The sequence below is a fragment of the Branchiostoma floridae genome, chromosome 2 (genome assembly GCF_000003815.2).
Source record: "Branchiostoma floridae strain S238N-H82 chromosome 2, Bfl_VNyyK, whole genome shotgun sequence".
Taxonomy (NCBI): domain Eukaryota; kingdom Metazoa; phylum Chordata; class Leptocardii; order Amphioxiformes; family Branchiostomatidae; genus Branchiostoma; species Branchiostoma floridae.
The window spans coordinates 33,008,948-33,015,995 of NC_049980.1; positions in this window are offsets into that span (position 1 = coordinate 33,008,948).

The window sequence follows — 7,048 nt, forward strand, 5'->3', positions numbered from 1 at the left end:
AATTTACAGCATACATTGTATATCTACTCGATCATTTTGTACCAGCATTCTGTGACTTACAGCACGGTGGAAAGCTTTGTTTGAAACCAACGAAAATTAATGCACGTGTGATCCATATAATCGAATAAAGATGACGTTGAAATACTGCTGTGTGCACAGTGGAGCCTTTTATGTATAGTGATGACAACAACGTTGACTGGCTTTTGTTGATATTGCTTTCACAAAAAAAAGACCCTCTCACCTGGTGTCGGTTCTGCGTGGTGACTTGAGTCTGCACTCTGGTTATCACAGACTTGCTGTAACCACGGAGGTTCCATCAACAAACTTTCCAGTCGGTCTTGTCCTTGATTCAGTTTCTCTTGACCCTTTTGCAGACTCTCTCCTTGGGCCGACAGTTTTTCTTGACCCTTTTGCAGACTCTCTCCTTGGGTCGACAGTTTTTCTTGACCCTTTTGCAGGCTCTCTCCTTGGGCCGACAGTTTTTCTTGACCCTTTTGTAGACTCTCTCCTTGGGCCGACAGTTTTTCTTGATCCTTTTGTAGACTCTCTCCTTGGGCCGACAGTTTTTCTTGACCCTTTTGCAGACTCTCTCCTTGGGCCGACAGTTTTTCTTGACCCTTTTGTAGACTCTCTCCTTGGGCCGACAGTTTTTCTTGACCCTTTTGTAGACTCTCTCCTTGGGCCGACAGTTTTTCTTGACCCTTTTGTAGACTCTCTCCTTGAGCCAAGATCAGCTCTTTGAGCTCCAAGTCTTCCTTGTGCAATTTCTCCAGCAGGGTGAAATACTCAGCTGCTAGTTCTGGGTCGATACTGGAGTTGAGTCTTTCTGAAATCTTGTCTCTGTCTCCGCCGAGATCGACCAGGATATCGCTCAGTTCCTTCCATAGTCTCTTAAAGTCTTCTTCTGCCAAGTCTGTGCGGGGCCTGTGTCCGTAATTGTCGTTCCTAAACTGCCGCAGTCTGTCCCGTTCGCCTGAGTACGGTGCATCTCTACCGAGTTCCAACCACACCAGGTGTTTCAACAGGAGTTCTAAGAGTGATATGTCGAACCCCTGTGGAGTATCTGGAACATAATATACCGGCATCACCATCACTACATTACACATACCGCTGACTGGATATAGTGTTTTCTTCTGACCAGGATTCAAGTTTACCCTGCGATTTTCACCTTGCTTCTTGAATACATGGTTACTATAAAGATGTTCTTTATGCTTCCATAGCTGCTCGCGAAGACTTGGAGGGTTCATGTTCTGGACTTCCTCTTCAAATATCTTCCTGACCAGCGCAGTCCCCTCGTCCACCAGCAGAGCTGCCAGTTTGGCGCCCCGAGCCGTACCTGGGGTGTAGACTGGGTCCGGACTGCTGGGCGTACTCACGGCCATGGTGGTGGTGTGACTGACTCACCCGTAGCTACTCTCTGTTATTGATATATTAGCACGTTAATGATCTTCTGTTAATGGACTCCATTCAAACACGGCTCACCTCAACGCCAATTTACCCACACCATAGTACAAATCGTTGAAGTAATTTCTGTCCAGAACATATTGTACAGCAAGTCGACCACAGGGAAATTCCGCTCATGTATTAAAGCTTCAGCTCAGATAGCTCAGGGAACCAAACGGATGTTTTTGTCACAGTTCCTCACCGAAAGCAAATACTTGGCTTAGTCAGGGTCATGGCGGTGTCCAAAACGTCGCCAGCTAGAAACGTCTAGCTAGATGATTTCTGAAATTGTCCAAGTAATCTCTTTCCAGAACATGCAAAGGCAAGCCGATCACAAGGGCAGTCCACTCAAGTTAAGTTGACTGATGGACAATTGGAAGAGGAAAATGACATTTCTTTGTCACAGGTCGTCACTGAGAGCAAACATATTCAGTTTGTCAAGATGGCGGCTGGGCAGGTGGGTAAGTGGAAAGACAAGTCTATACGTCTTTTTCTACCTTTGCACATATGCGGGAATGAATCACTCTAACGTTACAGCCTGGGGCGAGTTGTGACATTTACCTCCGCTGCACTACATGGTACGTTTTAGGTGTTGTTTGAGGGTGGCTGCTCGGGTGTGTTTAATTTGTTGTCAGCATGACTCGAGATACTGTGGATGGATCTTCATGATATTTGGTAGTTGGTGTCGGAAAAATGGAAGTCAACTTCGATAATGGACCTTCTAGCGACTGTCTTCGGTACTGCAGCTGAACTTTCGATTTCGATATCTCTTGATTTGGTAAATAACTCTTGGGAGTGGGAGTAAATGATGGTTTTGGCACCCCGAAACTCTTTTTGAACTGCAGTGGGCTTTTCTGTTGGAAGCTTTGAAAGAAAATAATTCCAGCAGAGATTGTTACTTTAATAACAAGTTACTTTGATTAATATAATGAATCAAATCAAATCAAATCAAATCAAATCAAATATAGGTCAATATAATAAAATCATTGTCATGCTAATCTATATAAAGTAACGAGGAAAACTGATGATTCGGCTACACTCAATGCCACAGGTCAACAAGGTGCTGGGCTGGAATATACGACATGTCAGTAGGCCGTTCAACAGTTTTATTATTGTTATATTATCGGCTGGGCCGACTACCAAGTTATATGATACAAATCGTTGACAAAGTTGTCCGAGTTCTCTCCAAAACATGTCCCACGTGTCAATCACGGGGGCAATCTCCTCAACTTTAATAACTTCACGCGGGTAATCTGGGGTGGGCAAATCACATTTCTTTAACACAAGTTCTCGCCGAAAGCAGAAGTATTTATTGTCATGATGGCGGCTTCGATACATCACTCTCATCGTTTACCTTCTGCACACCTGAGAATGGACCATTCTACAGTAGGAGGGGGGGGGGGGGCTTTTGATGTTTCATCATTTGTTCCCGTTGTGATGGCGCTGAACAATCCTTGATAACGATCCAAATCTTTTATACGTTCTATTCCGATGGGCTTTAGTAGAAGAACACTTACGCTCCCAAACAAAACAAAACAGACGTTTATAATCACAGAGCCGAGTTTTAAACCAGCCCTACGACCCTGGCTGAGGTCACGGCCTCGGTGCTACTCGGGGTTCTGCCCGCGGAACGGGTCCGTTTATCTACGGATTTCAGCTAGGTAAACATATGCACTAGGTAAATATTATACATTACATATCATATACGCATTTAAAATGTTTTAGATACACGAATACCCCTGGTTTTGATGGTATTATGTACATTATAAAAAAAAAATGTTTAATCGCGTTAAAAGCAATGTCTATCCAAATGTATATCGCTTTGACTTGATAAGGTTTAATTCTGTAAGTCTAGATTAAGTTCTAGCAGCTTTTGATGTAAATGTCTGCCAAAACAGGTGTTGCTGCAAAGTCGTTCTTGTTCATATAAATTCTTGATGGACAGAAAGTTGGGCAATAATGTAAGCTGTCGTCATGTCGCTTTATGCCTCCCTGGCTCGGAAACACTCAGCAGTCCGAGCTGTAAGACAGGCAAGGTGATCTCTGATCTATTGGGGAGCTGCCCCAATAATCACTCTATAGCACAGGTTTGATGGTAATATGATAGAGCTTTCGAGCCTCCAGCCATCCTCGCACAGTTGTGTTCATTAGTATTCATTTTCTTTATTCATTGTGGTCATTTTCTTTTTTTATGCAAATAAGAATACAGAAGAACAAAATACCTCAGCAATTAGCATGTGTAATCAAATGTTAATCAAATAATCCATTGCGGCGCTATACACTTCTCTCTTCATCAAAATCATGTAAAGAAGGAGTGACACACGTACAATCTTTCAATGGCAACAAGTATCAGAAATAACTGCAACAAATCTGATCTCTTCAGTGAACCTTTATTCAGAAATATTACAAACATACGTAAAATTTTATTACATCGTCATTTCCACTAGATTCTTTGCTGTGTTCATGGAACTCCATTTGACTTTTCCTTCTCTGTGCTAGTATGACAAGGGTAACACTTGACTTCTGCCTTTCCTGCACATCTCTGTGTTTAACAACATGGCATGCACAATAAACTAGTACTATGTTGTCACTAAAACACACACTTTGATATTCTTCATTACTTTGCTATCCTTGTGGTCAGCAGTAGGCAATATGTGAAAGTCAGTTGATACATAAAATCATGAATGTAAACTAAACAAACTGGTTGATTGTAAACAAGTCAGAAAGAAATGTGTGATTACGGTGGTCAACACATATTTCCCCGTTATCAAGTAAAATAACAACAGGTTATTGAAAGTCTCTATTTGTGTGTCCAAACCAAAACGAACTTGACTTACTGTTTTTCTCTGCACGTCTCTGTGTTTAACAACATGATATGTACAATAAAAATGTTGTCACTAAAACAGGCAAATATTATTCATTACTTTGCAATCCTTGTGGTCAGCAGTAGGCAATATGTAAACGTCAGTTAACATATAAAACCAGGAATGTAAACTAATCAAACTGGTTGATTGTAAACAAGTCAGGAAGAAATATGTGATTATGCTGGTCAATACATATTTTTCCACTATCAAGTAAAATAGCAACAATTTGTTTGAACTAATGTCTATTTGTGTGTCCAACTTCTGTAATGATCCAAAAGGAGCCTCGGTATATACAGTTCAGTTCAGTTATATACAAGCATTTGCATCTCTATCCCCCTATGTACATACATACACGGAGCAATTTCGTTCGATTGTTCCTGTTATACTGGAATAAGTTATTACATTGATCTTAACTCATGTCAGTGTAAAACATGTTATAACATATCTAATGACATTTGAGCCTATCACACAATGTACAGGCAGTAATATCTAAATAACACACGTGGCATCTGGCTGAGGAGAATATCAGTGTACAATATATATATATTTAATAACATTTTAGCCTATTACAATGTGCAGGCAGTAATATCTAAAATAACACACGTGGCATCTAGCTGAAAACAGTTTTGTGATATCAACAAAGGGTAGGTATTACCGTTATTTGTTTCACAAACGACCCACTACATTTCCAATTGTAGAAAAATCTACACACCTGGACAAAATGTTCTTGCAAACGTTTTGGATGAACAAGTTCGGTGATCTATGGTATGATAAGTATATAATGATATAATGTATAAGTCAAGTACTACAGTATATGGTGACAAAGCGTAAGAGTAATAGAGACCCATGATTCCTAAATTGTACTACAAGCTTTCTTACGTCACATATGTGCATGGTCATGCTCTTGTCAAAGGTTCAAATTCTGTTTTAGAATCCAAGAAACATTGTGTCACATTTTCAGCCCTTACATCAGAAGGTCTTCAAAGGAAACTGGACGGCAGGATAATATTATACATATATATCAAGTAAAACTTAAGATAATCTTTTATTTCACCAAATCGTGAGAGGTCTCCAAGTATCAATTCATCAGATGTTAATCAAAAGCTTTTATTGGTTATATTTCAACAATGTATATGTTTGTTGATATGGGCCAGGTGCCTGATTCAAATAGATAAATTGATCTGATCGATCAATATAGAAAATGAACTTTTTTAATGATGTATTGTGGGCGGTACAACACATCAAAGGTAAACAACAATTATTTTACCTGTTCAAACGGTTGCTAAGGGTCTTCGTTTGGTAAAACTATTGAAATGGCTTTTGTGTTCTTGGAGCGAATATGTTACAACTTCATTTTTCGATCAGTGGTGTCTCGAAAATAGCATGCATGTATCATGTATCAAGTTCTAGTCATCAGCAGACGTGCTGTCGGACAACGTCATTTTGAGTTCCTTGTAGTTTTTAGGCTTATCACGTAACAGCTCAGAAATCATATCTGCCCTATACTCTGTGTGAGAAAGCATCCCCTCAACCACCAGCGTCTCAAGAGTTGTGTTTTCCCGGATCGCTGAACACAGGTTGAAGAAGGACTGGTCCCCATGGTACATCTTTATGTTTCTTGTTTCCAACCGACTATCATCGTTTCCCCATCTAAGTTTTAGTGTCTTCAGCACCTTGTTTTTCTTTACGCATTCTGCGAGTTTGTACACCATCGACTCATCATACAAGCGAAACAACATACCAGGCAGAAACATCGCAGCCCGATCTCTCCATGGAAGCCTGAACTCAACGACCTCGAGTCTCGTATGTTCGGATATGCTTTGTAGGGTCGCCATTAGGCTACCGAATCCCCTGGCGTTCGAGTCATTGAGCTCCCAGTCACCTATCTCAAACCTGAAAGACCTGAGACGACTGTGACCCGCAATCAGATAAGCTAACAGCCTGTCATACTCTATAAAGTCCACGTTACGCTCTCCAGGATAACAATGGACCGTACATGCAGTAATTTCTACATGTTCTATCACTGATACTGCCCGTGCCGGCAGCTGTTCCAATGTACTTAGCAATGACAACAAAGGTATGCCCTGACTGTTGTTACGTATGACCACACGTTCTGTTCCACACAGAGGTAGGAATGTTCGTACAGAGGTGAAGGGGCCAACATCATGTAATGTTACAGAGCGCATGGCGCCATAATCTGATAATGCATTTTCCAACGCACCAAGTTTGTCTTGTTGTGCGGCAATTACACGATCGCAGTTTATTGTAAGATGCTGTATGCAACCGTGGCCCACAGGCAGTTTCTTTTGAAACCTCAGTACGTGCGCCAAACCGACACACCAGTTGGCATGATCAAAACGATAAACTCTTAAGCGCCCCGTGTTTTCATCCATGGAACGAGACAACGGTTGTGTCCCGATCGGTGGTGACGGATGGCGATTGGGGTCAGTTTGCATCATTTTAATAAGTTCAATTAGCCTGTTCATCACTTCAGTGTACACGGAATCACTCAAACCACCCGCGTTGTTAGTTACGTGCTGAGGCAGACAGGGTGCTACAATCTCAGCCATTGTACCACCCTCACAACTTGTTCCAAGCCACATGATACACAAAAATGACAGAAGTTCCCTGTCCTCATCAGTTTGTGCCTTTTGAAGTTCCTCTGTGAACCTTTCAAATAGTGGGCGTGAATTCCCTATGAAGATCCTTCTATAGTGTCACCTAAATGTCGAGGAACAGGC